The following is an 11545-nucleotide window of genomic DNA, read 5'->3' as shown; positions in this document are numbered from 1 at the left end:
ATACTTGGCAAACTCGTCCCGAGGGCTGGATAAAACCTGTTCGCTGGCCGTACGTTTGACACTCCTGATCTACAGCAATGAATGCATAGTTGCAGTCAGAATTTTAATGTTAAATGCACAGTTCTGATCTGGAATGCGACAAGCCATAATGTCAATTATTGATAAGACTAATGTTCAATTTCTCCATCATTAAAATGATAGTGTGGTTTGACAATAATTTGGGGGGCATTTTGTTTTGGAACAAAATTGTTCAAAACTATTAGAATCATTTAATTATAGTAATGATATAAATGATTGTGAAGTTTGCACTCACAAGTCAATATTCCAGTTTGAAGCAAAGTAAACGATTCTACCCAATTGGTTCAAAGTGAGGTTGGAAATATTTTCATTCCCAAAACGTTGTCCCTATATATATTGTACAATATCTGAAGTACACATTCCTCGAAAAAGAGCAGTCAACTTTTATTTTGTATTTTCAGAATATTTGGGAATATTTTTCCTCTCCCCAAAAGTCACTACCGAAACATAGCATTCAATTATGAATAAAAAATATTATGTTAACTTGTCAATACTATTTTACTTCCCTTGTGTAAAAGTTTTTCTTTATTTATTAAGGTTTTTCACAATAAAATTCATACAAAATTATTTAACACATTTCTTAATTCAATTTATAAAATTGTTCAAAACTGATGTGCAATCTTTCTTTCTAAAACATATAACACTGATCAGGTTGATTACAGAGTTAATGATTTATTAAATTAAACACATTTAACCAATCAGTTTAATATTTTAATTGAAAATTAAATATACTTTCTTTTTTTTTTGTAAATACAGAATGTTTCGGTTATCTATTTTGTTTGCAAGCTTGTATCATATTGCCTCAACCTTATTGCTTAATATCAGCTCACAACATGCTTGCTGTTGGAAATATGACAAACACCTATGTTTTGTGGTCAGTAAAATATATATATTTTTTAGCTAATTCTGCCCATAACTAAATAATGCAATTACATATTTGAAGCGCTGTATTCTCATTAAAACATTGTATTTTGCTTAAAAGCTGAACAAATTTACATAATTGAAGAGAATAGGCTATAAGATCAGTAGTGACAATTTTTAAAGATACACATTGATTTTCAAACTTTGGAACACATTTATTTAAAAACTACCATGCAGCCATTAAGGGCAGAAATACAATGTGTCATTTCCTGGTCAGAAATGCAGCGGTGTGGCTTAAATCTAGAGTCAACCACACCTCTAAAACAGTGTTTTTCAACCACTGTGCAGTGGCACACTAGCGTGGTGTGCCGTGGGAGATTATGTAATTTCACCTATTTGGGTTAAAATAATTGTTTGCCAACCAGTAATTATAATCCGCAAATTATGTGCCGTTGTTGTGTCGGCAGTGTAACCGTGTAATACTCTTCCATATCAGTAGGTGGCAGCCGGTAGTTAATTGCTTTGTAGATTTCGGGAATACGTTGTGTGAGACGACAAGGGTTTGTCGTCGTATCTAATACTTAAACCAAAAATAAACAAAAGGTGAGTGCCCCTAAGAAAAGGCATTGAAGCTTAGGGAAGGCTATGCAGAACGAAACTAAAACCGAACTGGCTACAAAGTAAACAAAAACTAAATGCTGGACAACAGCAAAGACTTACTGCGGAGCAAAGACGGCGTCCACAATGTACATCCGAACATGACATGACAATCAACAATGTCCACACAAAGAAGGGTAAAAACAACTGATATATTCTTGATTGCTAAAAACAAAGTAGATGCGGGAAATATCGCTCAAAGACAGACATGAAACTGCTACAGGAAAATACCAAAAAAAGAGAAAAAGCCACCAAAATAGGAGTGCAAGACAAGAACTAAAACACTACACACGGGAAAACAGCAAACAACTCAAACTAAGTCACGGCGTGATGTGACAGTTGACCTACTTTGAGACAAGAGCTATGGTTGGTTATGGTTTGAAGTCATATCCAACAATTGCGACAACGACTTTTTACTGTCAACTGAGTTTAGTTTTTTAATGATTTCTGCTGGTGGCCGTGCCTCCGCATTTTTTCAATGCAAAAACTGTGCCTTGGCTCAAAAAAGGTTGAAAAAACACTGGTATAGTTAATGAAACATTACTTAAGTTAAAAATAATTTTCTGCAGTTAAAATGCTGCCTGTAGGCTGTACTGTATGCAGAGATATATGCAGACACTGGGTGGAGGCAAAGAGGAGAGAATAGCTGTCAAATATTGAGAGCCCTAGTACTTGTCCTCTGCAGTGGACGTTTGTGTTTTGCTCCATCCATACATCCATTTCCTACCGCTTGTCCCTTTTGGGGCCGCGGGGGTGCTGGAGCTTATCTCAGCTGCATTCGGGCTACACCCTGGACAAGTCGCCACCTCATCACAGGACCAACACAGCTAGACAGACAACATTCACACTCACATTCACACACTAGGGCCAATTTAGTGTTGCCAATCAACCTATCCCCAGGTGCATGTCTTTGGAGGTGGGAGGAAGCCGGAGTACCCGCAGGGAACCCACGCAGTCACGGGGAGAACATGCAAACTCCACACAGAAAGATCCAGAGCCTGGGATTGAACTCAGGATTACTCAGGACCTTCGTATTGTGAGGCACATGCGCTAACCCCTGTCCCACCGTGCTGCTCCATTTCCCCCGAAATGTGTAATTGCGACCCAAAAAAAAGACCAAAAACAAATTGCTTCTGGTTCTCAGTCAATGCTATTCTAGCTGTTGTGAAAGTGAGTTAAGCACATTGCATCACATCTTCTGCATGCATTGGGAGCCTCTGGCTGTCGTCCCACGAAGAGTCTGCAAAGATGAGCACTTTGAACTGGAAGCGGGGTCTTAATGTCAACATCTCCACCCACTGATGAGAGCTTTGCAAGGACAGAAAAAAAGGCCCCGGGAAGACGTGCATTGTACGTCACAAAGCTGATCCCGCTTGGGGAAGTGCATCAACTTACATGAGTCACTGGCAGTGCTCACTGCTCGGCAGTAATAAACACTATAGGCACTAATGTTATCTCGGAATCAATTAACTGGGGATGTTTTGTGTCTGGAGGTCCACAAAGACATGTTTGTGTACCTTTAATTTGGTCTGTCATTCTGATTTCAGTGATTGTTATTCAATATTATTGGCCCACATCATTATCATACATCATTTTAATTTATTAACACATTTGTAATATTAATTATTTCATTTATACAGTCCCGCATTTCAGTTCCGCCATTTGCTCATGTTTCCGTGTACCCGTTTAAGGGACGGACAAGAATTGAAAGTGAGCGCGAAGTAAACGAGGCCGTGTTGTTGTGTAAGTGGCTGGTTGGTTCATTTTAACAAGGAAACCCGGAAAAAATAGTTATTCAAACAACTCAACTAACTCAACCAACCAACTCAATTTATCCTGACTTTTAAAGCCTCCTCGACTGGTGAGTTACCAGAGGTGTGGACTCGAGTCACATGACTTGGACTCGAGTCAGACTCGAGTCATGAATTTGATGACTTTAGACTCGACTTGACAAAATGTAAAGAGACTTGCAACGCGACTTAGACTTTAACATCAATGACTTGTGACTTCACTTGGACTTGAGGCTTTTGACTTGACATGACTTGCTACTTTCCCCAAAACCCAAACCTTAAAACGTTATTTGGGAGCGCTCCGTATCTTTCATTTTATACGTGTCTGTCTGTCTATCAGCGTGTGTGCTGCCTGTCAGCTGGTGTGCTGTCAGTACAACAGCCAATCAAATTAAATCTACATTGTTTTCATCACACAGCTCTCATCCAATCCAATTGCAGGACAACCACCGAACATGAGTTGTCAAACAATGCGACAGAGAGAAACAATTATGCCACAGTTGGTTTCGTTCAGGTATAAAAACTACGACTTGGTCAACAAAAAACGAATTGCCGTATGCAAATCACGCAGTTCGAATATTACAGACGGAGACGCAACAACTTCCAACTTCGTTCGACATTTGAAGTTGCACAAAGAAGGGTAAGTTTTGAATGTAAGATAACGTTTATTGGCTAAGTAACATGACTTTTATTTGCTGTGTAGTTAAATCAGTGAGGCTGTAAACTCACTGCTAACGTTATAACCATAGACATCTTATAAGTAGACGCAGCATTGAGCGCTACTGCCTACTGGCGCAGACGAGACGCGGAGCCGCCATCTTGGAGTGGTGATCCGCTCCACTCAGTGCAATTCATTTGGCAGGAGCAATGAACTGTCAGCAAATTTAATTCATCTTACCTCACTGAATACCACTGATTTTCACGCGTTTTTTTTGTCATACGTGTAGCTATGATAACGGACACATGTTTTGGCGTTTTTATTATTCATAGTTTGCTTAACAGTAATATAATATTCTTATACGCTATAAATGACCAGACGTCCGAGATCAAAACTGGGAATATAATCCCAGAGAAGGGGGAAAAAAACGGTCAGCTATTTTTAAGTTGAAGAAACAATATGATTAGATTATATATACATGCGTATATCCTACATAAACAATGTATGAATACATTAGATATCTATATATTTTAGGGACCTATAGACTGTAACTCTGTTGCTGCAGCAGCAGAGAGTTTATTCTGTCTTGACACTTTGTATTGATATTTTGTATTACATTCTTCCCTTAAATGATAATGTTTACAGTGATTGTTTTATATCTATTTTTTATGTATGTCGCTTTGGATAAAAGCGTCTGCCAAATACTTAAACATATATAAACACCTGAAAGTCTTTATATCAGCTAAAACCACCAATCTGTTTCACTACATTCAGAATAAAACCAAATGCTGTCTTACCCAAAAATGTTAGTATTTGAATATTGTTACTTGAAGACTTATTCCTGGTTACAATTATACTGTTAAGAAAGTATTGTCTTATACTTTGCCTAAAATGAGAAAGCATCATAATCAGTGGCGGCTGGTGAATTTTGTTTTAGGTGGGGCTGAAAGTTTGTAAACCAAACCCCTGTAGGGGGGTCATCCTCCCCCAGAAGATTTCTTTGTGATTCTCACATACAAATATTGAAGATCTTTGCTCCTTCTCAACTTTGTGGTAATGTTATTTTCATAAAATACAACCAATAGTATGTTAATGTTTGTTTTTGCAAATGTGTTTATTCTGTAAAGGAATGAGTTAAATGTTTAAAATTGTTTAAACTATTAAAATGACTGGTTAATAGTGCTATTATGAATTGCAATGTCAGCACCATTTTTTTTCCTGCAATTTCGAATGCACTTGTTTTAATAAATAAATACAGCGTTTTAAAAGCATACACAATCTGTGTAAAAATATTAGTCTGTGGTTAAAAGGACTTGAAAGGACTCGAAACTCAAAATGCAGGACTTGGGACTTGACTTGAGACTTTCTAGTCTTGACTTTGGACTTGACTCGGGACTTGCCTGTCTTGACTCGGGACTTGACTCGAGACTTGAGGGCAAAGACTTGAGACTTACTTGTGACTTGCAAAGCAATGACTTGGTCCCACCTCTGTGAGTTACAAAACATTAGGGTGTCTGTCACTGCCCGATTCATCAGCGCATGCGCCAAATGTCAGCCACTTCCCTTCCCTACTTGACAGCATTTTTTCCAAAATACAGGCATTTTACTATTTATTTATTTTGGTTCGCCAAAGTGTCTTTTGTTAACCTGAAATAATCGAAAAGCACAAGCTAATCCATTTATCCATTTACATCGTTCATTATCGAAATTTGAAGGTGCTGTGCCCTTTTCATCCGAGATTTGAATCGGAGTGACGAATTTAGTTGTTCGTACATTGCCGTAACTATATAGGCTTGTTTTTCACTCTCATAATAGAAGTACATAATTTTTTGAAAATAATTTGGCTATCCAAACATTTTGAATTCGTTGTTATTTTTTTTTTACTCACAGTCGTACAATTGTAGAGTTGCAATGTTTGCGCATGCGTGCTGCAAATGCGGCGTGTCAGTAAATCGGGTTGGTGACTTAACCTAATGAAACACATTGGAATCAATTAAAGCAGAGATGGCGAGCTTAGAGATCAGTGTCCTGTTATCTCATTAATTTGAAAATTACAAATATTTGTGCAGTTGGACTCTAAAATCTTGTGGAAAGACTTCCAAAAAGTGGGCAGCATTAGAGGGGGGGACCATACTTTTTACAGCCCGGTGTCTGATTCCATGTATAGGCATACATTCTTAGCCCCTTCCTGCTGTGTCACTGATAATAACATAGTAACAAATATCCCCTAAACTCTTCACTGTGGCTCGAGTGCTGGTCTTGTAAAACAATGGTATCGGGTTGGAGCCCAGGTCGGAGTTGTCTCAGGACGTATTATGAATGTATGTTCAAAATTTTGAATTTTGCACCAAAAACATAAATTATTGAACAATTTATTTCCCATGATTTTTTTTAGTATAAAACATGCATTAAATTAGATTAAAGTTTTATTTAAAAAGTATACAATTAGTTTCACATAAATAAAGTTTGGGAAAAAAAGATATTGTGTTTTTGGGGGGACTTCCAAATAGAATACTGCTTAAGGCCCAAATTTTGAAAAAATACATCAGCGTATTCAAAATAAATATAAGTGCATGCATTTTTTTCAAGTTGAATAAAATTATGAGTCACTCTAATTCTTTGGAAAAAAAATTAAAAAATTCAATTTTCAGATATTTTCATTGTTAAGCTTTTTTATTTTTTCAGATTCAAATCTTATTTTTACAGTGTAAACTTTTTTTTCCACTTTCAAATTTCCAGAATTTGCTCTACAGTTGTCCTTCGTTTATGACTGTTAATTGAATGGACATGGCCATGATAAATACATTTCTACGAAATATAGTAATCATTAATTACAAATCAAATATTTTCATGTAGCTAGAGCGGGGGTCAGCAACCTGCGGCTCTTTAGTGCAGCGCTAGTGGCTCTCTGGAGCTTTTTTAAAAAAGGATTAAAAATGGAAAAAGATGGGGGAAAAACTATTTTTTTGGTTTTAGTATGTTTTTTATTTGAGGACAAACATGTCCGCCACAAATAAAAAATAAATAAAATAAAAAAATAAAAAATTACAAATTAAAATAAATAAATAAATAAATAAATTTAATTTTTTTTGTCCTCTCCAGCTTCTCAGGCAAATCATATAGTTGATGTAAATGCCCATATCGGCTGTTCAGATTTACTTTACAAAAGAGAAGTGTAGGATACTTCTCTTGTTGCCTTATTTGTATTTGACTTTATTAAATGTATTTATTTTAGAAACACAACAAGTGTATATAACAAAGGGTGCAAAGTCTGCAGGCAGTAGGAAACACATGGTTAAGTGTAGGGAGTAAAACTGATGGCAGTCTAAAGTTCAAGATTTTTGGAGCTCTTTGTTCAGTGGATCAGATGTTTGATGAAAACATCTATTATATGGATGTGAAGCTTGGACCCTGTATCGCCGCCACATCCAACAGCTGGAGAATTTTCACATCAAGTGTCTCCAGCGGATCCTTGGGCTGACATGGCGTGATCGTGTGCCACACACGGAAATCCTGAGTAAAACTGGTACCAAGAGCATGGAGGCCACTTTTCTCCAGTACCAACTGCGATGGGCCGGCCACACCATCAGAATGTCAGTTGATAGACTTCCTCGACAACTGCTGTATGGACAACTTCATCATGGCCAGAGATCTGCAGGAGGCCAAAAGCGGAGATACAAGGACCAACTGAAAATAACTCTCAAGAGGTGTGGAATACAGCACACAAAGCTGGAAAGCTCTGCCTCAGATCACCCTCTCTGGAGGCAACTCTGCCATGCAGGCCTTCAACATTTTGAAGAGGAGAGAAGCGCAGCGAGGGAAGGGAAACGCCAGAGGAGGAAGATGGGCCCTGCAGCCAAGACCACAACAAACACTAACTTCATATGCCCCCATTGCAATAGACCATGTGGCTCTCGTATTGGACTTTTTAGTCACCTCAAAACTCACCAATAGAAGAAGTGGAAGTCATCATCGGATACGATGGACTACCATAAGCAAGTAAGCAAGTAAGTGTCTATCTACCACCACTACTGTTTTCTGTTTATTTGTTACTGACTGTGGCAGGACACCTCTGCCCTTGTTTCACTTTATGTTGCTGGTAAATGATATGGTTGTAGTAGTAGGCTAAAGTTAAATTATTTAGTATGCACTAATTAAAGGGGCAGAGCTTTGAGACAGTTTAGCTTTTATATTTTATAAGATATATTTTTTGTAAGAACCACAATTAATAAATATATTTCAGTGAATAACTTATTGTTCAAATCTGTATATAAATATGTACATAAAGTGTTGTAATTATATTGTAAAATGGATGGACGGATGGATGGATGGATGGACGTTTAAAACAAAACTGTTATTATTAATTAGTAAGTATACATTTTTTTAGAGAAAATCAAATCATTGTAGTAAATTATGCAAATTACTCGATGATGTCATGGTGACCACGCCCATAGCCACGCCCCCACCGCCACAGGTATCTTGGCAGTTTATGGGAAACACTGTATTGCATTAAAAACTAGATTTTGACCCACTTCTATGGTGGAAGAACAATGAGCCCATATATCCCCTTACTGCCAAGTTAGCCAGGCACTACATCGCCGTACCTGCTACCTCCGTGCCCAGCCAAAGGGTATTTTCCACAGCTGGAGACATTGTAACTGCAAGCAGGTCTGCTCTTTCTGCAGACAATGTGGATAAACTGATTTTTCTGGCAAAAAAACATGAACATTGAGTGAAAGTCACCATGGTTAAAGGCTGCGGGGGGGAAAGAAAAGTTAATCTGAGGCTGAGTTGACTTGAAATTGTTTAATGTTGCACTTTTTGTATGTAGAAGAAAAGTTTTGTCATTTTATTTAATCTGAGCAACAACTTGAAGCAATTAATGTTGCACTTTATATGTGGAAATGTTGCACTTTATATGTAGAAAGGTTTTGTTAAGAAACCAATTCTGAGCCTTATATTATTTAGTTTTTATTTTATATATGTTGACTGCATTAACCCTGGCAATCGACCTTGTGTGTATATGTATGTTATTGTTATGTTAAAAGGATAAAACCATTGTTTACAAATTTCGGTAAATAAATAACCAGGAAACGTATATATTTTTTTTTTCTTACTGTACCGAAAATGAACCGAACCGTGACCTCTAAACCGAGGTACGTACCGAACCGAAATTTTTGTGTACCGTTGCACCCTTAACTCCAAGTAGTTATGGTTGTTTTTCCCGTGCATGGTGGTGCTGTCATTAGTTACTTCTAAGAGGAGCACGGGCATTAAATAAACATGTCTTTGTTACTCACATAAATATAGTCATGTGTAAGCAAAGATACTGCGGATTGTGATTTATTAGACTATTTAGAGTGAGTACGTCCTTAATGTACCTCTCATGAACGTGTCACAGCATACGTTTACGCATAGGGTCAATAACTGTCATTTGGTGGTAGCTAAATCAATTCTACACAGGGTAGGATACAGTCTGATTAATGTAAAAGTTAATAATTATTGTGCCGTACAGGAAGATTTTATATCGTAACTCAAAAATCAGTCTTTGTTGACCAGAGCATGTCCTCCAGATTGGATCAGCTATTGCTACATCATTAATTAAGAACTGCAATCAATTATTTGCTCCTGATGGCATTAAGTGCCCTTAAGAACTACATGATTGACAACCATGCCCTGTAGTAGCTCCAAATCCAATCATATTATTCATTACCGGTTACTGCGTATGGAAAATGCTTTTTGGTATTTGCCGGCGTGGTTAGATGGTCGTAACCCCGCTGCAGATGACAATAGAGGGAGGTGAGAATTAGGTTGACGGTATAATCTGTGCTTTATGGCCTCTCTTAATGGCGTCTGTGCCAAAGACGGCGTGATCTACGGGTTCACGGACGTGCCAGCCAGTGACAAGCACTCCGGTTGCTCCCCGGTGTGAAAGCTGTCAGCTCGGCTTGCTGGAGCAAACTTAATGTGCTGAAGGTGACAATGCAGACGGGCCCTTACACTCTTAAAGGAAGCCACCGCGCAGGAAGAGGCAGCACTGACTCCTCTTGACATCCAAAGTCTGCTGCCGGGCAGGATTGAGGTCAGCAACCAACAGGTCAGATGAAATTCCACTGAAGTATATCAAGACCTCCATCTGGTCCATGCGGCCGAGGAGGTGGGAGAGTCGGTCCCTCCAGGATTTTGCGAGATTTTTGCAGCGTCTTTTTAAGAGAGTTGCAATGTTTGAGGCTAATTTTTTTTAATCAATTTGTGATTTCATGAATTCGTTATCAATGGTTTAAGTGTTCCGTGTACCCTTACCCTCAAAAATCTCCCTAAATTTTAGAACAAACACTGTATTGATGTTTTACTCGATATATGTGAGCGCCCTCTGAAAAAAAAGAGGAAAACTGACCAAAAAAAAGGAACATTTCCTCAAACAAGCCTCGAAAGAAAATTTTGAAAATCAAGAATATATTTCCTGCAATTTAGTTCATTTGTACCCTATATTGCGGCAAGGATGTCTGCTCTCGCCTTTCCTTTTCCTCCTCTGTATTGACTGGACCATGAACCAAACAACCAAAAACAGCAAAACCGGCATACAGTGAGGCCCTACCGAACAACTGGAGGACCTAGACTTTGCAGACGATGTAGCTCTCCTGGCTCACACTCACCAACAGATGCAGGACAAATCACAAAAACTACAAAGAACTGCTGCATTTCTTGGGCTTAAGATCAATTCACAAAAAACAAAAGTCATGCGTATCAATAACAAGAACAATACACCAATAACAATGGACCATAATCAATTAGAGGAGGTAGTCAGTTTTACATACTTGGGGAGCATAATCAGTGTAGATGGAGGGGCAGATGAAGACGTCAAATCCAGAATAGGGAAAGCAAGAACATCATTCAACATACTAAACAAAATATGGAGAGCAAAAAACATTTCTCTCAAAACCAAACTGAAAATATTTAACTCAAATGTTAAATCCATTCTGCTGTACGGATCAGAAACATGGAAAACCACCAATAGCATACTCAATAAACTACAGACATTCGTAAACCGTTGCCTCCGTCGGGTCCTAGGAGTCTACTGGCCATCACCAATGCCAACCTGTGGGAACTCACCAAACAAGAACCAGTGGAACTGCAAATCAGGAGAAGGAAGTGGAGCTGGATAGGCCACACATTCAGAAAACCCAATAAATCAATCACCAAACAGGCACTAACATGGAACCCACAGGGAAAAAGAAACAGAGGGAGACCAAGAACAACTTGGAGAAGAAGCTCGGAACAGGAGATGAGGGCTGAGGGGCTGTCATGGCAACAACTCGACCGAAGGGCACAAGACCGGAATGGATGGAAGGCTTTCGTCGGCTGCCTATGTTCCTCAGGGAATACTAAGGCCTAAGTAAGTAAGTAAGCACCCTATATTTTACCTTTAAAGCAGCAGTGTCAAACTAATTTTAGATCGGGGGCCACATGGAGAAAAATCTACTCCCAACTTGGCCGGACT

This window comes from Entelurus aequoreus, linkage group LG06 (assembly GCF_033978785.1).
Source record: "Entelurus aequoreus isolate RoL-2023_Sb linkage group LG06, RoL_Eaeq_v1.1, whole genome shotgun sequence".
Taxonomy (NCBI): Eukaryota; Metazoa; Chordata; class Actinopteri; order Syngnathiformes; family Syngnathidae; genus Entelurus; species Entelurus aequoreus.
This window is presented reverse-complemented; position numbering follows the sequence as displayed.